This window comes from Anomalospiza imberbis, chromosome 1, assembly GCF_031753505.1.
Source record: "Anomalospiza imberbis isolate Cuckoo-Finch-1a 21T00152 chromosome 1, ASM3175350v1, whole genome shotgun sequence".
Lineage (NCBI taxonomy): Eukaryota > Metazoa > Chordata > Aves > Passeriformes > Viduidae > Anomalospiza > Anomalospiza imberbis.
The window spans coordinates 67,646,268-67,669,952 of NC_089681.1; positions in this window are offsets into that span (position 1 = coordinate 67,646,268).

Here is a 23,685-nt window from a genome sequence, read left to right on the forward strand (position 1 = left end):
GAACTATGGACATTGCAGTATCACTAGACTGTTCTGTAGGAGCAGCTGGTCAGTTCCTGCCCTCTCACACCACTTCTTCTTAACAGGTTGAGTGACATAGCTGTGGCACACTGAGGATTCAAATGTGGTCAGTAGAATAGATATGGATATAATTTAAGTGATCCTATTTTGTGGTTTTTAGGGAGAAATCTGAAGAGTGAGACCCTTCCAACAGCACTACTGTACTGAGAAAGCAACACAATAAAGAAATCACTGGCAGAAACCTCACTGAGTATTTCATGAGAGTCCTCATAGGAAAGCTTGCTGCTTGATGTCAGTGAACTCAGCAAGTACTTGTGCCTTGTTCAGTAAAGAACAAGGAGGCAGAGGAGGAGGTTTTGGTGCTAGTGTTTGCTCATGGTCAGTTAAGATATTATTGTGAATTTTTTGAGTGTGGCTATTATTGTAAGTGCTGCATCAGAATATGGGTACTTGTCTGACCTCTGGGAGGAGATTTTTTTTACTGCTGCTGAAGTGCAGGGGATAGTGGAGAAATAATGAAAGACACTGTAGTGTGTGGTTAGGGATGGAGATTCAAAAGGTCAATCCTTTGTTAATGTGCACTGGAAGGGATTCTACTTCCAGAAATGGATCAGGAGGGTTTTTCACGTGTTTCTTGCCCATCAACTACTCTGGTCTTTCTATCCTGACTTAATGCAGTTTTAGATATGACCTGCGTCTTTATTGATGCCAGACAGGCACTGTAGCATCTGTGCCTACTATCTTATGTGACAGTGCTTAGATTTTTACTTAGGGGAGCATCTTAGTAAAGTGCTAACTGAAGAGCTCTCCTGTTACTGCAATTTCTTTGGAAAACAGAAGCCATCAAAATTCTCCATGAATTGCATGAAAAACCGAGGCATAATCCAATGTACATCTCTGTCTTGATTTTCCTGTTATTTAAGTTAAATAATAATCTTTTAACTTAAATGTTTATGACAATGATGTGAACATTTACAGGATAGACTGTTCAAGACTGTCATGTATAGGCTCAGGGAGCACACACAAACTATTTAAGAACTATATACAAACTAATTGTTCTTTAACCAAAACTGTAAATATATATATTCATACATTCAAGTGACATAAAACTGGCATATCGGCCTCAATGCGCAATGTGGGTTTCTATCAGCTAAACATCCCCATACAGTATATCTTCACAGTAACTTTACTGTTGCTCAGATTTAGAGCTTGATAATTCAGCCTTTTATCCAAAGGATCTGAAGGTCAGTGTCATGGAAGAGAAGCCACCTGACAGAAACACAGTGGCCTCCTCGGAAAGTGTGTGTGCTTTTGTTTTGTTACAATGAAAATGCATCTTCCCTGAGACTAGCGTTGTTGTTGACAGTCTCAAGGGAAAGGGGAAGTTCTGATTTCCACTTTTTTTCCTCTCTGGAAGGTCTCTCTGGCAGAGCAGGATGCAGAAGGCCCTGCTGCCATGACTTGCATTGTAGTTACTTTATGGGGAGAACAGATGAGTTCAGCATACAGGTCAGTTCATCCTTGTGCTCAGGAGTAACCTCCATCCTCGGGTAACACCTCTTCCAAGCTTTCTGGCAGTGCTGCTCTCAGCAGTGGTCTGTTTGTTGACATGCATACTGGAAACAATAGCAGACTGTTGGGATTTAAAAGTATTTATTTGCTGCCTTGCAACGCCTCAGCTTGTCAAGATATATTCAGATGACAGTGAAGACTGTCATACAGTGTAGGACATGACAACAACGTAATAGGATCAATAGAATTCCTCTTGACAGGACACAAATGGATGAGCCAAACAAGGATAGCAGGGTTTTTTTTCCTTCTCTTGCTGCTAAAGTTGTCCTGATTCCAGGAAAAGGAACTGCTTCTGGGTTAAAATCAAAGAAAAGAAAGAAGCAGACCTGAAAGTGTGATAAATACTTTGGAATATGGAAAATATATTTTTTTCTTTTTAACAAGTGTGTTAGGCTAATTTATTAAGTGAATTCTTCACATAGTCTTGGTAGACTATAAGTGTATTTTATGTATTATATCAGCCTCCTCTACCAAAATGAGTCCATTTCTGAGCTGAAGAAGATGACTTGAGGTTGGCCAACTTTTATTCTGCACAGAAATACACTTGGCATTATGGCTTCAAAAAAAAAAAAGTTATTTGGTCATCTAACGCCAATGAAATTTTTTTGTTATGTTACCATGGGAAAATGCATTTCTCCTGTTACTAGGGTGGTTGATAGTCTCAAGGGTAAAGAAAAGGTCTGATTTACACTTTATTCCCTGAAAAATAATTGTCTGGGTAACTTGCATCAATTTAGGAGAGCATGGTGAGGGAGCCTCTCCTGCTGTGGCTTGTACTGGCACTGATTACTTATTACACTGAAATACCTATAAATTTTCTATGAAATAGTATTCAATTAGACTTAATAAAAAAGAAATAAAGCAAGTTAAATAATACTAGAAATTCCTATAGCCTTCTGTTCATTATACATTAAGTTGTCAGCTTTCCTTAATCCCAAGTATTCTGCATCTTGTTGAGTCATATTATTTAATACATGTTATAGTTCTTCTAGAGTGCTTATAATTGTCTGAGTTATCTTTATGATAGCTTTTTATTACTTTATTTATTTGTAGAACTGCATTCATTCTTACTGTCTATCATGAAATCAGAGCCAAGAATTGTTGACTAAATCCTCATGCAGAACTGGAATGAATATAGGAAATAAAATCAGATAATTAACTTTTCTGTTTTTACAATCCTTTTTGTTTGTAATCATTCAGAAGAGTGACATTTTGCTTTTTTCCAAAGCAATATTTTTGAAAATCGGAATTTTGCCCCTCTAGGTATAAATATATTTCAGTAAGTACATTAACATTAAAGTGCTATGGAGGCTTCTCATAAGTAGTCATGCAGTATTTTAGCATCAGCTCCATTTTGAGCAGAAATTCAGTGTTGAAAGGGCTTATTCTCAGAGACTTGAGGTTAAAAGCAAATTTTAGTGCTTTCTTGGTTCATCAATGTGGCAAGAAATGGAATGGAAAATTTGAAGTATAACAGAAAGATATAGGTTATTCTACTGATATTTTGTTTATTACTGGTTTGAACTGGATGAGATAAAATAAAAAAACTTTATTACTTTTTAACTAAAACAAAATAAATGATCATCAAAACCCCATACATCTTTTTAATTATCCAAGTAATTATGTTCATAGAAACTTTCAAGAATCTGGTTCAGAACTTTTCATACTAATTTTTATTTTTCAGTGATTCTCCTGCCAGGAAAGTAGCTCATGCACTGAGCAGTAGCACAGCTGTGTTTGTTGGCAGGCCAATTACACAACCCAAGCAATGGCAAAGCAGTGATTTTACAAATAAACACAAGATAAATGTTGCATGAAAACTCAGGCATTAACTTTCAGAAATAAAATAAATTTCTCGTGGATCTCCTGGTTACTCCTTTTTGCTAGGCAGTGTTTATGTTTGCCAAGAATTTTTGGTAGATAGTGATGGTATTCTTTTTGCAGGAAACTGATCTGCATATCTCATCCTTTTTTTAATCCTTCCCCCTCTTTCTTTCTTATTTTTACTCCTTTATGGTTTTCTGAAGAGGAGGAAGACCTAGCTATTTTGCCACCCTCCATTTGGATGTGAGCCAAAATCCACCAAAGTCAGTGAGATGCTCCACACTGAATTTTGTAGGTACTGAATCACACCTCTAATTATTTGAAGAGTATAGCAACACAAATTAATTTGTATTAATACAAAAGATGTACCTCACATCTATTAATATATTTTTATTAAATAATAAATGCATGTTCATCACAAAACCTGCAGTTTAACCATGCAGCAGTAAAGTGTGACTATAGTATTCTATCCAGCTAAAAGAAAAGTCTGCATCTGTTTACTCAGAAGTAGAGTTTTGTGTGATAAGTAGAGAGTACAAAAATAGAAGAAAAAAAATTATACTAGGAAAAAATCAGAGAAAATAAAAAATACTTTAATGCACCTGCTTGTATTGTTTTATGGGTGAGACTAGCTAGTATTTAAAAGTTAATATATTGAAATGAACTCAGATATCTTATTGAGCACTGAATGTTTCTAAAGACTCCAGAGGAAAAGTCTCCTTTAACAGATATATCATAATCATGAAAGGTTCTATATGAGGCTACCAAATGGTGATTTGGAAAAATATAGCTTCAGCTTTTTCATCAGAGGCCTATCTGAAGTTATTTGATTGTCTTTGAGAAATAAATGGAACTCTGGGCACTAGTGGGTTTGGTCCTTTAGTTATGTATATTCAGTGGTTGAGAAATTAAAGCATTGTCTAGGAAATTTGTCTCACTTATTGCCAGGCTTCCAAATACACAAGGATTTTGGGAACAGCCTGACAGAAAATCTTGAGTGATAAGTCAGATAGTGATTAAGAGATGAATTAATCTCGAGGTCAAACTGTGCTCCTGATTACTCCTATGGGGATGTCCCATAGGAGTAATCAGGAGCACAGTTCCTGATTACACGAGGTCAAACTGTGCTCCTGATTACTCCTATGGGGATGTCCAAAGGCATCTCTTCAAAGGGATTTGTGGACAGAATCAAATTTGCTCTGCCAGTGTTGCCAGATGCATTCAAGCTGATTCTGCCTTAAAAGCTGGGAGACTATGGGTTTAAGATGAAGTCTTAAGCCTGAGGTGCAATCTATTAGTATCTGAGGCTTTAGAAGTATGAAGTGGTTTCGGGGTATTTTTGTTGTTGTTGTTGTTGTTATTGCTCTTTAAATTTGCTACATCTGCTTAAGGTTGAAGTATTAGAAATAAAGACTTCTGTCTCCAGTGTTATATCCCTGCCAATTGCTGACTGCCACATGGAAAGACAAAATAGAACAAAAAGAGACAAAATGGAAACCTGATTTTTCCTACATTTCAGACCTCTCTGTGGCTAGCAAAAGTAGGCATGCTTGTTCTTAAAAAGAAAAACAGTAACAACCAACAGCATATGCTTTGCTGACCTTTGTTTCTCATTCTTAATGCCAGGACATACCATAATATTATAAACACTCCACAGCTGAAGAAATGTTCCTACTTACTCTGAAGTTGCGCCTAGAGATATGTTCCTGGAAGACTTACAGATTGTCTGTGGGCAAAGTACAAAAACAAGTGGATTATCCCTAGTTTGATTTTCTCGAATTACTGAAAATTTGGAATTTTTTATTCCCTTTTGTTTTTAAAGTAAAATAAAGGCAAAAGAAGCAGAAAAACATTACTATTAGTGCAATCAGTCACTCTTACATGTTGTAACTTTATGCCACCACAAGATCTGATTGAAGTGTGTGGTCCTTACGGACACTGTCCTTTGGCCACTTCCTTAACTGGACTAGAAGATAGTCTATGACTGTGATTGAACAATATCTCTCAGAAGCTAAACACTGAGTTTTAGTAAGTGATTATTTAAAAATTAAATGTTAGCTTTAACGTGTTGCTAAGTTTCTTGAACTTTAGGCAATGCAATTTCAAATAAAAAATCTTAATCTCAAAGCAAGGGTTGGGAAGAACAGTGACCTGGCTTCAAAGAAAGAGTTTCCATAATACTGGCAATAAAGGAAAATGCAATTCTCAGTCACAGGTTGTAACAAGGTCTGTTCCAATTCTGCATGCCTTCAGGTGAAGAAAAATCATGCTAATAGTTTGCATAATTACCTCTTGGTTACCAAGTAAGAGGGGGTTGGATTTCTGTTATTTGAACATATGAAAACAAAAAATGGGAGAGAAATTAAGGGGAAAGGCAGTAAAGGCAGAAAGGTAGTATGGTTTTAGTGTTCAAGCTGACCAGGACTCAGATGTGATTTTCAGTGTCAGATTTCCTCAGTGTTTTCCGTTCTATAAGTAGAGAACTCTTCTGAGGGTCAACTATTTTGGGATCAATTTCTGAATACATAGGAGAGAGGGAGAACTAGTGACAGAGCAGAGACAGATTAAGAAGGGTGAGTTGAGTGAACAGAGGGAAATATCACTTAGTTGTGAAAACTGGGAAAATTGAGAGGCTGTAACAAAAAGCTTGGAATGGAGTGAGAGTTAATGGATGGTAAGGGTGATAACCTAAGGAATTAGCACAAGAACTGAGAAAAAATGAGAAAAGTGGGGGAAGGAGAGACTGATGATTAGAAATATGACCAGCTTTTGAAAATCAAGGATAATGAACAGAAAAAGAAGTAGGAAAAAGGAAAGTAATCAGCAAAGAAATTTGAGTGAAAGCAATGAAAATTTGAACACTCCCCTCCCCCAATTATTGTTAATTTTTTTATAACTGTCTTTTGAACAATTAAATGATATGATGCATGATGCCCTTCAAGATCATTATAGTGAAGGCTTTAGAGAAGAGCTGGTCAAAATGAAAAGGATTCACACTCCATCTGTCATCATAAAAATATGAGAAGTGAAAAAAGCTTTCCTGTTTTTTATGACACACATTTCTGCATAGGTATACTGACTTTTAATAGCTGCATAATGTAAGTAACAACAAATTTTTGACTTTGAGCACCTTATCTTCCACCTGATTTCTAGTTGTCCTCTTGAAAACATGTAATTTGGAAAAATTATGCTCAAATAGGATGTTGTCACTGACATGAATGGAAAACATTGTTCATCATGATGAAAGATTCAGTATTTCTGGGAAAATGAAAACTGAAAAGCTCTGAAAAATTTTAATGTCAAGTCTGACCATACCATTTAATGGTATAATGGTGACTGATTTTAGTATGTTTGAAAATGGTGTTATGATATTGCTGGGACCAGGGATTGCTTATTCATGAAAAAAATTCCTGCCTTCAAAGTATCTTCAACATAAATTCCTGTCTTAGGCTTCACATGGCTAATTGTGTAACTAATAAATGAGTAATTAAGCAAAATATAAATTGTCACATCTCTGTGATATCCTTTTTTGATTGAAGGATTCTCTCATGCTTCATAGTGAAATTTAAGTTCTTCTTTAGCTTTTCTTTGTCCTTTTTCACCAGTATCAAAGCTGTTTTCAGACCAGACCAGAAGTCACTCTTTTCTTTTTCAGGGTTTGTCTGCTTCTTCACAGGCGCCTATTTATGTGACAACTTTCTGAGTGCCTGTCCAAATGTTTTTCTGCTCATGCAGTCTGTTTCTGGCTATGGATTTCCATCTCAGCTGCAACATATAGCTGTTTGGAATACAGCCTGTTCTTTCTGTCAATGGACGAGGTATTTCTAGAAGTATCAGCTGCAAAGTTCTTGTATGAGATAACACCTCTTACAGAAAAAAACAAAAAAAAAAAACAAAAAAAAAAAAAACACTGACAGTAAAATAAAATATGTATGATGGCTGAAAAGGGTTTTCTCTCTGAGCTGACAAGCATTTACACTACACTCTTATGTCTCTTTCTAAAGTGATGCTAATTCTACAATTTGGTAAACATTTCTATGTGATGACACCATAAGCATGATGACAGTGGGTCTGATTGATAAATTTAGGTAACCAAATTTCAGCTGTGCTTAAATCATTGTGGCTCTATCAATAGATCTTACAGTTGACTCTCAGTGGTGCTTTTAGGACAATTTTTATCATCATCTCAGACAGTAGATGCTAAGGTCCGTATTTTGTGTGACTAGTGAATAAAATTTGTGCCTGCAAATTACAAAGTATTATAACTGAGATTGCCGCATGAAAGAAAAGAGAAAACTGGGCTAAAATCAGAATACTTAGTAAGAAATGCAGTTCTTCAGGTCATGCTCCAAAAGAAAATATTTTGGATTAAGAATATTATTTAATTTCCACTAGTTTTTTTGAAATCTCACGCACTAATGGAATGCCAATGATTAGAGGCCAAAGATACAAATCATCCAACTGTACATTTAACACCCTTGCTCACTTCTTTAGTTAATTCATTTGAACAGCAAATACACAATATTTCTTCAGTATCAGGTTTGTTATGGAACAAATGACATACGCATTAGTGCAAGACACAGCACTAGATCTCCCTGTCCTTGTGGGTTAAGTAGAGAAGTACAATTATTGTTAAGAAATCAATTTATCTGTAACTGCATGGAGTTGGCTTTTAGCAAAGTTTTCAAGACTACTTAAAAGAAGATAATATGTTCATTGAAAATAATGGATTTACTTGTACATTTTCTTAAGCTTCTCTCCAGGCAACTGCCTGACAATTTAATAATGATGAGATATTATTTCATGTTCTGCATTAGTATTTTTAGCACCAACATTTCTAGAGATTGTCTTTTGTAATCACCATGTGAAGAATCTTCCTGAAATATCTGTGAGGTAATTTTTTATTATTGTTTTCTTTTAGATGGATTTTGTTTCTTTTGCAGTTCACAGTAATTCACACAAAGTAAAAATTTATTTTTAACTTTCAGAATAGGAGATTCATTTCTGCAATACTCTTGTTTGTTAGGCAGACCATTTTGCATACTCAACAATCAAAGGAAAATAAATTGATTTTAATTTACCCAATTAAATTCTTGAAGAGTCAATGGGGGTTTTATTTTCACCTTCCAGATGAATCAAATTTATTCTTATGAATGTGAACAGGGCCATCCTCAGAAAAAAATCTCCAAATAATAGCTTTTGGTGGTGCTCGTCATTCTGGAAAAAACAAAAGTCTTTCTCATCTCTCTTTCTGAAGTGTTTTCAGCCTTCTTCAATTTGTTTTCATTAGTCAGGCATCTTTTACCGCTTTGCATTTGACCTTCCTAGATTCACATTAAACCTTTTATGCAATACTATTTCCATGTATCTTCCATCTGACCTCTTTTTTCTTCACATCCTTATAATTGTGAAGGTCTAAATATTTTTTTTTGCAGGATTTCTCTTAATCTTTCACATGATGTTTCTGCAGTCTCTTAAATATTTTTTTTCTTCTACAGACTAACGTTCATATAAGCCCATCTTTAAATCCATTATGCATAATGCTATGACAACTCAAAAATTCTCTTGTATATAAATTATTAACATGAAAAGACTATATTAGCTGAAAAAGACTGTAATTGTGCTGCTGTGCTTTCAGTCTCTACTGTGTGTAAGTAATTGCATTTCCTCAATATGATAATTGCAAGCTATAGAGAGCAAGTTATAATGGACAAAACCTGAAGACTGACTGACTAAAATTAAACCTTTAAATCAATATCTAAAGATCTATTAAAATCTCCTCTTTTTTTTTTTTTTTTTTAATTTGCAGAGCTGTATTGAAATTAATGAACAAAAAAACTATCTCAAATTAAGGCTCATTTGATTTAATGCCTTCTTATTATGAAGTGAGCATTTTAGGATCCCAATTTTTATCTGTTTAAAATACTGATCTGTGCTTCTTCTGAAAGATGTACTTATGTGTTATTAATCAGACTTAGCAGAAGAAAAATGTCAAAATAGTCTTACTGAGCAATATTTTTTAAAGTGACACTTCAATCTTCACTGATACTAAACAAACAAGTATTTTGATATTACTCATTCAGTAAATAATAATTAAATACTGGTGGCTGGCTCTGTTTGTCAGGTATGGACATGCTGCATCAGGGAGCAGTATATTCACTTTTATACCGTGGGACCCTTTCATACCTGAGGCCCACAGCTGTCATCTGCCTTTTCGGCACGTCCCACTGGGATCTCTTTAGTGAGGAACCGTGGTTTTTGTTTTTCCTATGAGAAAGCAGCTGGACCATTCCTTTGCTGTTGGTGTGTGCCTGGGTCAGTAGAAAGGCTGTATAGACAACCCTCTTCTGCTTGCCTTCTGTGCCTTCCAACTTGCCCTTGGTACTTCCACCTTACTTCTCCAAGGTCATGGACTTAGGCAAAATTGGTGTAGGTGTCCCATGAGTTTAAACTCTGCTGTTCAGTCAGGTCAGTGTTTGATTGGGAGTGATTGGTATCCTTTGGTCCATGTGTTCAATGCTGATGTCATGTGATGACTTACAGTGAACAATGCATAATGTACATGTTGGTCAGAGAGTGAAGGAAAAATAATGTGAAAATTGACTTTACAGCTAATTTTCAAAATGCCCGCATGCTTGAAATTTCATAAAAAAAAGATGTTGTGAACTTGTGTGCTGATTTATTTTTTGGAGAAGTTGCTCCTTGGGAAAGTTGGATTTCTTTTTTCTTTTTTTTTTCATTTTTGATATAACTTAAGGTAGAAGTAAGATAGTTAATGGGGTATAAAGCAAGTTCTGTGCTTTAGGGAGCTCTTTATTCCCACATTGTATATAGCAATGGAATTGCAGGAAGATTACAAAAACGCAATCAAAGTAAAAAAAGTAAGTGCAAAAAATCAGAGGGTAGAAAATATTTTCTTAATAGAAAAACTTAACAGGGACCAAATAAATTGACTTCCTGAATGCAGCCTGTCTCTTTATTTTGTATCTAACTAAATGTCTCAGACTAGATTTTACATAAGCATGTTGTACTTACAGAAACAATTAATAGACCCATGTGAGTTATAATTGGAACAATTGCATTATTCTTACATCTTTAAAGTGCAATTTGGGTAAAACCTCATATTTTAATTTAGCAGTAAATCTGGTGTTATTCTACAAAGTTTCAGTTCTTATACCACCTCCTGGGCTGGGATTTGGACTGTTTTAATCCTGTACTGCAAGGAGTTTACGTAATTGTAAATGTTATATTTATTTCTGGAGCACTCATTCCTGTAGGAGTATAAATACTCAAAATGTGTTTGCAAGGAATTAATGTACTCAAATTTCAGTCTCATCTGAGGTAACAATAGAGTATAGGAAGTGTTCTTGTTTTTTCACCCTACAACTTCTTTCTCTGCTTATAAGGAGTTTGGGCCTTTTTAGGTAGACCATATAGGAGCTATTCACCTGGGTTGATTAAAAGAAAAATGTGCATTATTACACAGACTCAGTAACATAGGATAACAGGTTGAAAGGCCTAGGCCGTATTCTAGTGCACCTCATATGCTGAAAGCTTGGTTGCTCAGGACTGTGTCCAGTTGAGTTTTGCATACCTCAAAGCATGGACATTGGACACTCCACAGACCTTTTGACAACCTGTTCCATTTCTCAATCGTACTCACAGTAAATAAAAAAAAAAAAAAAAAAAAATTCTTGCATTTAAATGTAATTTCTTGGTGGGTGTTTTTATGTTCAGAGGCTCTTTTCCTGTCATGGGCACCATGGAGGAGAGTCTGGCTTCATCCTTTTACTATCCACCATCAGATATTTATACACACTGGTAAGATCCCCTGTGAACCCTCAGGTTAAACAATTCCAACTCTTTCTCTCTCATACATCTCTGTGTATCGGATGATCTGGTGACTTACATGCTTTCGTGTCACTTGTTCCAGTCCACTAATACCAAGCTGCTTTCCTAGAATGACAACCATATCATCTAGATGATCCTTCTGAAGTGATATAATTCTCCTTTTTTGCTTACCCTTTGAAAAGAAGGACACATGAAAGGAAAAGCTATAAAAAGCAAACAGTGATGCAACAGGAAAAGATAACCTGCCAAAATAATTTCTCTAATGATACTCTAGGTAAATACCAGTCACCAATCACAGTGAAAACTATTGTATGAGGAAGAGGAGGATGTTGAACTTTCCTCTTTCTCTGGTCCCTTAGTTAGTCATTAATCAAGGTTTAGATCCTACAAAGTTTACTAACTACAGATATCTGGAGACTTTCAAAGCAAATGCACTGCACATGTATGCCTGAAAGTTTTCTTACTGCAGAAGAAATCAATCAAACCTTGTCATTCTTAGGGTCAATAGCAAAAGTCTTAGTGAAGTGAGAGCAACCAGGATTTTCTATTGTCTTCTCCTTTACTGAACCAGCTATTCTCAGTAACTACCTGAAACACTGGTGCTTCCTTTCACTTTCCTGAGTGTCCATTTATATACAGCAAATATTATTGCTGTTAACTGTTATCATCACTGACATTTCAGGTTATTATTGATTTCTTCTGAGTTGCTATCATCCCAGAGTTTCACCACTGGAGTTTCTGGTCCCCAGATAGGAAATTGGGAAGAAATTTTTGTATTTCCCAGGATATGCCCAGATGGGAGCTTGGTAACTGGAGAGCTTATTAAGCTCAATGACAAAGCTGCTTAGCTCCACAGTCAAGGGGCTTTTGGAATTGTAAGGCATCTGGAAATCATTTGTCTTATTTATATCAAAGCTTTTTATGGAGTCAGCGTTGTGCTGTAGAGCACCCAGATACTGTAGAGTCAGCGTTCCAACATAAGACTCTCCTAGTAAAATATTTTCAGCTGAATCTACCAGCTCATTGCATTGAGATAGAATTATTACAGAAGTGTATTTCATGAACTGTGCAATTCATGGGCAATGAAATTTTAATCCAGCTGCAAAGTAATTTTGATAACTGTGAGGATTTCGTCTTCACTTTATATCCCTGCCACCTTGAATCCTGGCATATGCCTATGGAGAGAGATGAATTAGATTTAATATTAGCTGACAGGGGCAGATGTGAGAATAAGAGGAACAAAGAAGTTTAAGGATTGAACCAAACCTTTCCAATGTTCTTATTCATTACTCTGTGAAAGAGAAAATGGTATATTGTGCACACAGTTTAAATAAACTAATAAACAGTTTCCTAGTTGAGAATTGCACTAATAAAAATAAATTTCAAGTGACATATTAGCTGGAAACACCAGTGTGTGTGTCTAGGCCAGAGAAATTACTTCAAAATATAGGCAATGGGAGCAAATGCCAGCTGTATCTCCAGCCCTGAATAAATAGCTAAATAAATGAAATGGCTAGCTAGAGGTTTCCAAAGTGTCTGTGAGTATCACCTGTTTTGACTCAATGAGGTAGCTGTTGAGTCATGGTGCTCTCCAGATGGCTTACTGAACACCAGCAGGTGCCCAAAGCACATCCTCAGTGCTCGCAGTTGTGTTGTTATGGGCAGAATGACCATTCTTAACAAAGTGAGCAACACATCGGTTTTTAAGATGAATCTGGAAACCTGCTTAGATTATACACCTCTTTGTTTGACTTTCACCTCAAAGGGAAGATAAGGAGCATTTAAAACTCCTATATGGTTTTTCTTGAGCATATGCAATTATAATCAATAATTGTGACTTTTTCCTAGCTCTCAATTTCTCCAGAAATACACAATTCCACCTCCTTTATCATGCTAATACAGAGTTCAGCCGAGGCCTGGCTGATGTTACATATATGTACATGAGTGGAGGAGCTGTAAATTGTTGATCCATTGACAAACAGCAGTTCTATTGACCCAGCTGCAAAACCAGTTGCTTGCTGTAGGTTGGTAGAGACCTGGAGAAAGCCCAGGATTAGCTGGGCTAATTAATATATTGCTACCTATTAATGCAGCCCAACTTACATATCTTCTTGCTACTGTTCTATCTTCTTTTTCAAACCTATCTGATTTCCCCCCCCCACTCATCTATTTCCTATTTTTTTTTTTTTTGAATAACAGAGTTTTGAGGTGTGGTTAATGCTTTTTGCCAAAGCTATTTTTCATTCCTGTTCTGTTCTGAACCTAGAAATGTTGGCAATGGCAAGTTTTTTGTTTGCATTTCAGATATGTACATCAAAAATATAAATGTAGGTGTATAAGTAGGTCAGTCTGTGGATACAATGGTGCTTATTACTTATTCCTGGTGGACTGCACCATGCAGATCCAGCCTTTCCCTAAGTATCTCCATATCTGCAAAATATGGCCTTTAAAAGTGCCAATTTTAATTCTTGCAGTTCCTTTTACTTCTAGATATAAATGATGCTAGTTTTCAAATTTTTGAGAAGCCTCTCATGCAATTAAGGTAGACGGTTGGAGAGGTAGACGGTTGCTCATAGCTCTACCCATAGCAGCACTCATTTCAGAAGTGTTCCATTTGGATTTTTAATGGGGAACCTAGTATTTATGTCCCAATTTTGTATGCCCCTATAAATTTTACTAATATAAGAATCCTCCTGTACTTTCAGGATCACATGCATTTCAGTATGTGTGCAAACCAGATCCAAGTCAGGGCATATTTGAGCTTCTACTCAACTGCCTAAAATTGGTCTACTGGATTAAGTCATCCAGGAGTATGGGACAGTGATTGTAGTTGTAAGCTGTGATGGGTTGAACCAGGCTGGATGCCAGGTGCACACCAAAGCTGCTCTATCACTCCCCACCTCAGCTGGGCAGAGGAGAAAAAATAAAATTATATCTATACTTTTGCAATGTATAAAGCCACCTTCTTTGTCTCCAAAGAGCAGAGTTTCTTTCATTGAAAAGCCTGGGTAGCTGCAGATTAGAAAATCTGTGACATGGAAAAGGGAAAAAATTTATTTCCATGACAAATTCCCTATATAGTTCTCATGATCAGAAAATACTCTCTTGAATTATAGGGTGTGTCTGGAGCACTTTATTTTTAAAATATTGATTACTTTATCTTTTGAGGATTTGTCAGTTCCTTTTTTAAACTCATTTTTATGTTTGGCCTCCACATTCCACAGGAGTGTGCATTGCAGTTACCCTTGCTTTTGATGGAAATTAAATTCTGTTAATTTGCTTTAAACTTGCTGTGTGATGATTTCATTGATCGTTCACATGTTCTTGTCTCAGAAGAAACAGCAAAAATCATTCCTGGCTTAGTTTCTCCACATCATTCAATGCTTTATTAACTTCCAACAATTTCTTTTTATATTCTTCTTTAACTAAACTATATAGTTTTCCTCTCATATGATCACTCATATTTTGGCTGTTTACCATCCCTCTTCTAGTTCTTTTGCATAGTCTTTTTATACACTGATCAGAATTAGGCATATAATGGCTTCTGCAGTATCAGATTGACACTTGCAATTGCTATTTCTTTTAAAACAATTGCAAATGTTCTATTTGTCCTTCTTTGGTGGAACTTTGAATTTTCAAATGGTTCAGAATGACAAGATATCTTTTTTTAATCAGTAGAGTAGGTCCCGGTAAATGTTAATGTTATTTTTCTATGTGTGTTACATGTACTTTTCTATATTTAATTAATTCTGCTCCTTCTTTTATCTCTGTCTTATCTCTCAGCCCCACAAGTACTGCTTTAAGCTTATATTTTGATGATCCTGAATAATCTATCTTCACAAGTCATCCCTTTTCCCAGATCATATATAAAGATGTTGAGGTAAGCAGGCTCACATATCATCCTCCTGGTAACCGCCTTTCTTCCTCCACAGACAGTAGTTACATAATTTTGCCCTGCAATCATTTCTTAAAATAAACTAAAAGAGGCCTTTCCTTTATCCCCAGACAGCTCATATTTTAAAGAAACTTTAATGACTTGAATTTTAAAATTTTTTTGAAAACCCAAGTATGGAGTATCTGTTGATTGTTTATAAATGATGCTTAATTCAGTTTTCTCACCACCTGACTTCAAAATTGAAGAAAATAACCCTAGAATATAGTTTGTGAATCCATTAATGGACACCTGGATTTGTGTTCTGAAGATTTGGAAACACTGCTTCTGTGGAATAATCTCAATTGCAGAATGTTGCTGGGGATTGAATCATCAGTCCCTAGCACAACCCCCTGCAGATTTAGGCATACTGGTGTATACATATAGGTATGGCAGATTTTAGTCTGAAAAATACCTGTCTTTAGGTGTGGAAGAAGATGTAATTTGCTCTCCCATTTATTAATAATTTGGTGCCCTGCCATGAGTCAAGCTCAAAACCAATCTTATTGCTTGCAGGTGGAAAATAATAATCGGGGGATAGCAAAACTTATGTCATCTACAAACCATAACTCTTTGGAGTAGAACTGTGCCCTAGAGTCGCAGTTTCAAAATTACTTATTTTATATGAGATACTTTGTGTGTGTGTGATATTCCTGGGAAAACAGAGGGCTGTATTTATGTGCATATGTGACAGAGATGGATCATGTAAATGCATTATCAGTTGAAGATCAGAGACTGCTGAGAGCAAGGTCTTGGGGCATTTAATGCTTTCAGAGGATGATCAAATTTTCCAACCAGATTTTTCTGATCCACTGGCATTAGGTTACTGAAATAATGAAAATATTTTAAAATGCATAGTTATTACTCATTTAAGACCTTGATAATAATGCAAGCATAATAAAAATTGGACACTCCTCAGGCACTGTTTCACCTTTTAGGGCAGGAAATTTTTTTTTTTTCTCTGTTGGGTGCTTTGTTGCTGATTAACATGCAATGAGAACAAATGGCTTGCAACTGGTACTAGTATTTATTTAACTGAGCTCTACAACTGTCCTGCAGTGCTAAGGTGCCAAGCATATGGCAGGCAACTCTTAATTAAGCAAAGCACTTTGATTAATATGTGCCCTTTCCAATATGCTGCACAATTTACTTGATCTCTACTAACTGAAGCAATGGCACTTATTCAAGTCTCTACTATTTTCAGTCAGTTTTGCAACCTTTCAGCCTGTTTCATGCACTAGCAATTTCTTTAGAGGCGGCAATCCTTCAGAGACAGCTGGGGTTAAAAAGGTGCTATCTTTCCCTTATGTAAGTTCTTAAATCCCAATTTAAAGCCTAAAATCTCAAGATGCTTCTGGTGGACAGGTAAGAAATTCAGAGACATATAGAACCTTCAGGTGCTCATTAGAGCACCCAAAAAAAACAAAGCAGTAATCCACCTCTAGATTTCCCTCATCTTATTTTTGACACAATGGAAATGTCCAGCTTAGAAACATAGTGGCCATACACAGCCTTTGTAATTAATTAGTAAATGGAGAATCACCTCCCTCTTTGACAGTGTCTCAAATGTGAATATGCACATAATGATACTGTTGTGGGTTTCTTTGTCAAGCCAAAATATTATTTGAACTTAGTATGAAATGGAGCTCGTGGGGTATTATAACTTCTAACCTGTGACCTTTGTCACACAGATATTCTTAAATATACCTGCAGTATTGATTTTGGAAGCCCACAGTTTTAATACCTGATGATTAAGCCAAAATACACTCAAGTCAGTAGAAGCCTTTATTCACTTTTACATGTTTTATATTTCACTTCTTAAGGTGTAAGTTCTTGTAATTTTCCTTTGTAAAATTCTGTCAAAAGTTTTGGTGCTTCATTACTGAAAGCCTTCATTTCAGTTATAAATTTCTTATTCATTATTGTTGAATTTCAGTGTTTTGTCCTTTAGAAGATACTGTCTCTAAAAAATGTAAGTTGCTTTAAGAAACTTTACCTCCATTTTCTTAGAAAGAATGCAGTTGCTTCAGTGGAAACTTTTTTTGTAGTCCACTTAAAAAAAGGAAAATAGAATCAGATATCCTCTAATGCTTGAATGAAAACTGCAGTTTTATTGCTTTTTTATTTTAATTCTTTAAGCCATGAAAAATTTCAAATAATATCTTGCTTTTACTTATTGCCTATCCTTGCATGTGGAAAGAAATCAGGAAAAAGATATAAACATCCCACTGAGCAAGGCTGTGAATAGTGTTAAAAAGGAATTTCAGCTGGGCAGCAGGAATGCTGACAAATGTCACACATTCTTAAAAAAGACAGTCCTAATATGTGTTTTTCTGACTTTGTTCGACTGAGAAAACAAAAAATTTAAAATACATGGAAAAAAACCTTCGAAAAGAGACAGACTAGTATTGTGGTAGGTAGGATAGAAAAAAACCCAGACTTTTTAACCATAAGAAAGCTTTTAAAAGATCCAGGCTTAAACCATCATTAATAGATATGAAGCATATGACAATATTTAGTCTCAGTGAAACTTAGGACGCAGTAGGGATCTCATTTTATGTGGAGACAAGTCCATGTGTTTGTTTCTGTCATGCTCCTCATTTTGTGAACTGTCATTTTTTTGTTCCCAAATATAGAATTTTTTTCCTGATTTTGGATTATTTTTATAGATGCTAACCAGTATTTTATATAAAGTTCATTCTTGTAGGGATAGCAAGTGAGAGCAATAATTTTAATTTTCAGTGAAGAAGGGGGATTCATATAGCAACTTTGAATCGAATAATATTTTGATTTTTTTTTATCTGCCTTGTCTTATATTTGATAGCTTACTTTGAAATGATGGCCTGTTGAAAGAAATGGTTCCATATGGAAGACCCTATAAGAATGTGATATAAGAAAGCATGAAATTTGATTTTAAAAATTTTTTATAAAATTATTTAAAAATGAAAAGAATACCGTGATTGCCATTAATTTTTAAAGTTTTTTCTTCTGTTGAACTACCTGAGACTATTTACTGAGTGAGTTTCGGATGTTTGCAGGTTGGTGAGAAGTGACTATGTAATATCACAAACTCATCCTTTCACTGACCCAAGAACTTGTGAGACTATTCCACTAAATAGAATACATAGCCTGGATTTAATTTGATATTAGTATTGATCTTGAATTGAGTACATTTAGATTGTTATAAAGATTGTAGATCAGTCGATCAATTTCTGTGTATCTCAGAAAATCTGTATGGATCTTAGGGTTTGGTGCATCCTACAATCAAAGCCAATGAAGAACAGGATACCTTTTTTTTTATACAAGGCACAACAATCTGCACCTAATTTTAAACTACAATCATAGTAAAAGTGTGATTGTTAAGGTTGTAGACTTCTTCTAAATAAGCATTTCTTGATGACATCATGAAGCAGGTACCTGTCAGTTTTGTGTCATATTAATTGCATGTGCTTTTTCTGACATTGTTTATGATTTCTTCCTGTAGGTGAGTACCAGACTAGGTTATAATAGTGTCTCTTTCTGTCCTTAAGATATATAAATCTGTTGATCCCATTATGCTCTAGGCATATATGATCTAGGGTTTCTGCTGAGCGGAAATGCTTAGAGGACAGCCAGGTATGTTTTAGGTGATTTAAAGGAAAATGAGAAATCTCATCAGAAGCTGTCAAGGGACATTTATGGCTTTGGTGTCACAGGATTGAATTGTGACAACTTTTGTGCTTCTTGTGTGTGCATTCAAAATCTTCTAATCTTTCAGGAAGCCTCTCAGCACTGGTTTCCCTTTAGACCTCAGAAAAATCATCTCTTTTCTGCGGGCAGTTCAGTTTATGGTCATCATGAATTTTGGAGATATATTATTGGGCACTTCAAGTGTTAGGAAATCTTCTGTAAGATGTGCTTATCCACCACTTTAGCTTTTGGGGTCCTTCCTAGCTTAATTTGTCCGAAGCTCAAATTGAGATCAGTAATGGTGTGCACATCCCTACTGAAGGCAAAAGATTAGTGAGAAAAATTCGTTCTGTTCATGATGGTCCCCATTCATGTTTAGCATGAATCAGTCTTGTAGTGCTTTAAATCCATAGTTCATTGTTCACAGGCACAGAGAAAAGATTTTTCTGTTCTTTGCTTTTTGTATTTGAAGTTATAATCATTGTCCCTCCTTGTCTTTTCTTTAGTCTAACCCTATTCTTTCAGGTTTTCTTTCCCAACTGCCTGTTTATACACCTGAATAGAATATTTATCTTTTCTTCATGCTATTGTTGATTTTTTGGGGGAAGGTTTCTATGCAAGTAGGTGATCCTAGACCTATAGTATTGTGATTGATTATTCCTCTCTCAGCTAAGTACTCACTTTCTCTCATCCTAAAACAAATCTCTCAGAAAATATGGTCAGTGCATCTTTCAATTTTCACAGGCAAGCAGCCTCTTGGTTGTGTCTACCACTGAGCTTTGCACCTACTCTTTAGTACTTTCACCAGGATCATATTTCCCTATTTAGCTTATGAGAATGCTAACCAAGAGCAGCAACAAAAAATCCTTTACTGGGTCATTGACTGTGTGTCTTCCTTATCCAAAAGTCATTATATTTTATTCTAAAGAGACATATTTTTGGTTTTCACTCTAGCTGATGCTATTTCAGATGTAAAATGAACTGCAAAGCAGGGAGGCAAAAGGCAAAAAAAAGAAAAACAGAAGGGGTGGAGGATTTTAAGGAAATGTGAAAGTATCATGTTCTCCCTTTCCTTAGTGAAGTTTTGACATTGGCATGGATTTTTTAGGCAGACTGTTTTCTCTTTTACTGCATTCTCTAAAGCAAATGTTTGCACACAAATCCTTTGCTTGAGGGTTTTCTACATACCTTAATACTAGGAAATTGCCTTTGCAGCATTTTTGGATACATTTTTTAGGTAATATACACACCTATTTGACATTTTTAATTTTCTTTCAGATGACACTAAGTAGTAGCCTAGTTAAGAGTTCTCCAACATTCATAACAAATAAAAATCACACAAAATAGTGTATTTTAGCAGGTCACGAGGCTTCCATACAGACTATGTCATTTAAAGTGAGCTGTGTTACCAGGCTCTGTGACACTAGCTGGTTAAAGCAGTATTTATATGCTTTATCTGAGGAAAATAATAATTTAAACAAGAACAGCCCTAGCTAAACAGATAGTAATTCCAGTGCTAACACACTTTTTCATATCCAAGTCATGTTAAATAATTTCTGGAAGAATTCATTCAAATATTTTTAATGAAACAATTGAATAGAAAAAATGGGAGTTTTATTACGTGGTCAGCGACAGATTATCTCTCTTGCTGAGAAATGGAATACAAATGAGAAATGGCCTGTACAAAACAACATATGCAATATTAAGGTGACACAAATCCGACTTCCATAGAGTTGCTTCTTGCTTATTTACAAAATTTAAGCACAGAACATTAATTTTGAGACCTATTAAATCTACTGAATGGCAAATTAAGTTTCCTCCAGAAATTTTGCCTCTGTGAACACAAGGTAGCTTATACGCTAAAGATCTTGTTGCTTCCATTGATGTGACATAACTTTTGCTACAAAATTGTACTGTGTTCCAAAACATGTTTATGTAGTCAGCACTCATGCCTTGAAGCTGCAGACTGCCCTGGTGCACTTTCACCTCAGTGGGCATTTGATTCAAGCATTATCAGAATAGGTTTAGAAAATGTTTCTCTTGAAGAGAACAGCTCAAATAGTGTTTCTTCTATCTCAAATAAATCTGATGCTAAATTTCCTTCTCATGTAAATGATGAAGTAGATACTTTAGAGACTATGATTGTGATTCAAAATAGTAAAAGCAATTTTTTTCACATGGGCTTAAAAGAGTATCCATCTCATTTTCCTGAATGGATGACAAAATTAGTTAAGCATGTTTTGGTGCTGTTAGACTCCACGTGAGAAGAACATCAGCTCTTTGAGGCATTAGCATAAACACTGAAAAGCAGTTATTCCAGAAATTCGGACAGGGCAGGATTAGGTTTTCCATTAATGCAATGTACATTATGCATCACACACTGTCCTTTTCTTTACCTGAAATGCAACAGTGGAGTTAAAAATGTATTTAATTCAATAGGGATTTGGCATATTAGCTGTGATTGAAGGACGAAAAGGCTATTACGGCTACATTACTTAGTAACTGGAAAGTGTTAATTATGGTGATAGTCCTTTCTTCCAGTGTAATATTTAATAATTTTGCTAAATAACCCTCGTAAAAGTATTCACATTTGTATTTTTACATGCCAATTTTAAAGTCTTTAGTAATGCACATCTGTAAAGTCCTTAAGATGGAGTTTAATTTTATTACACATCCAATTTAAAGTATTTTTATAAACAATTGAATGGGGAGAATATCCTGGAAATTATTTGTAGGAATTTAGTTATAAATCATGTTGGATTTAACTAAGATGATATCCTCTAATTTTCTTGTAAGTCACCATATTTTCTTCTGCTTCTTGTCAGTGGTTTGTAATGAAGTTTGGTTAAATAAGTGGTATGGCTTCTGTGAAACTGACAGGGTGCAATAGTAAATACAGTATTTAGGTCACTTAAACTTCTATGTCTCCTGAGACATGAGGCACTGTTGTGTTACTCTACAGTGTTGATTCCTATTTCGCTTTTTAAGATGATATTATTTCTGTATAAATTTAGTTTTACCTCAGATTTCTTCCAGCTGGAAAGATCAACTTTATCATTATTGCTGTTCTAATTCATCTCTAGGTGTTTGTGTCTTTTGTAGCTGGCACTAATCCCCTGAAGCGGGGAACTTATTTTTCTTAATGTGACATGTTAATGCCAATATAATAACACCAACAGTAGGGAACCCAGATTCATGTCCTTATAGTGATTAACAGGGATTTAAAGCACTTTTTCTTAAAAGAGATAATTATTACCATTTACAACCTCCTTTTAGACCTTAATTGTTTAGCAATGTTACCATTGAGGCACCTGACACTGTATGCAGTAAATCCTCTGAGGAGACTTCATACATAGTATCTCCAACTTCAAAAGAAGCAAACCAAAATATGTTTCAACACTAGGAACCAGCTTTTTCACATTTCCCTGGCATACTAGTGTCATGGCCTGGAAGTGGGCATGATGTTCACTATAAATCCTTGCTGGGCTGAACACAGGCACCAATTCACATGTCAGGGAACTCTTATGCTTTACTGTATAAATTATCTCCAGCAGCTAACCCGCTATTTAGTTGGTAGAAGTTTTGACTAATAAGCTCCCAACTTTTACAAAGAACTTTAACGAGCTCCCAACTCTACAGAAAGCTTCAGGTACAGAGCCAGGGGTAGAATATGATTGCTGCTCTTGCCAGGATGAAATGAAGGAGGAGAGGAAAAAAGGCAGAAAGAGACAAAGAGAAGGAAAAAGATCACCAGTCCTTAGATCCTGCATTCTTCCTGCTGTGGTGATCTGGCTCTGGGGCTGACAAAAAACAGGGAGCAAGAGACTGATCCACTGATCCTTTTATAGTCTACCTGATGTACTCCTCTTATGTAAAATAAATTTTTTGCATCATTTGTGCCCTACTTTTTGCGAGTGTACAGTCAGCCCCTTGGAGTCCTCCCAGGAATAATCTGGGAGAAGCTGGGGGTCTGTGGTGGTCCTGGGGTCCCTTTTACTGAGGTGCCTGGAACTCAATCCTTCTCTTGACACAGGTGCACTGAAACAGGAGCGTCAAGGCAGACTTGCAAGCCTAGAAACTGAGAAGGAAGCTGTTTCGGAACAGCTCTGCCTCACCTCCATGGGACTCTCTTCCATTCACAACTTTCCTGTTGCAACAGTTGAAATGTTTGAGACTAAAATGCTTATGCCTAGTCCTCCACAAGTAGCTAAGAAGTCAATAACCTGTACAGGTCTGATGTTGATCAGGGTAAGTACCTACCAGATCACTGTTTATGCACATTTATGCACAAACTGCATACCACTTTCACTGTCAGATGCAGAGTTTATGGTGGTTTTCAGACTTATTTGTATAAGTTCACCCTCCTGATTTTAGTGTCCAGAGAAGGTGAATGCCTGTGTTTCAGAGGGATGTGTTAACTCCTGCTTAGGTGCAGCAAAGACACCTTCTCCCTGTTATTGCTCACAGTGTGGTTTCATTCACACTTTTTTATCCTATAAAAATGAGAATAATTTTTCTTACTGCAAGGCTTCTTACATGTAATCCTACTCATTGAGGCCTTCCTCAATGGCACAAAGAGTGTGGGGCCAGATCAGTAGGAAAGCATCTGGGTTTGTCCAATGGAAGGCAGATGTGCATTACTTCTTCATGCTGTTATGAACCCATTTTACTTCAGGTCCTCCTGAAGCCAAAGAAACTAATTCAAGAAGATAGAAGGTACTAATATATTTTGCTGACTTGCGGCCTTTGTGTGGATATGTGACTGCAATGCTGACCACATCTTGTCAGACCTACAGGTGTGCATTTACTAAGAGGAA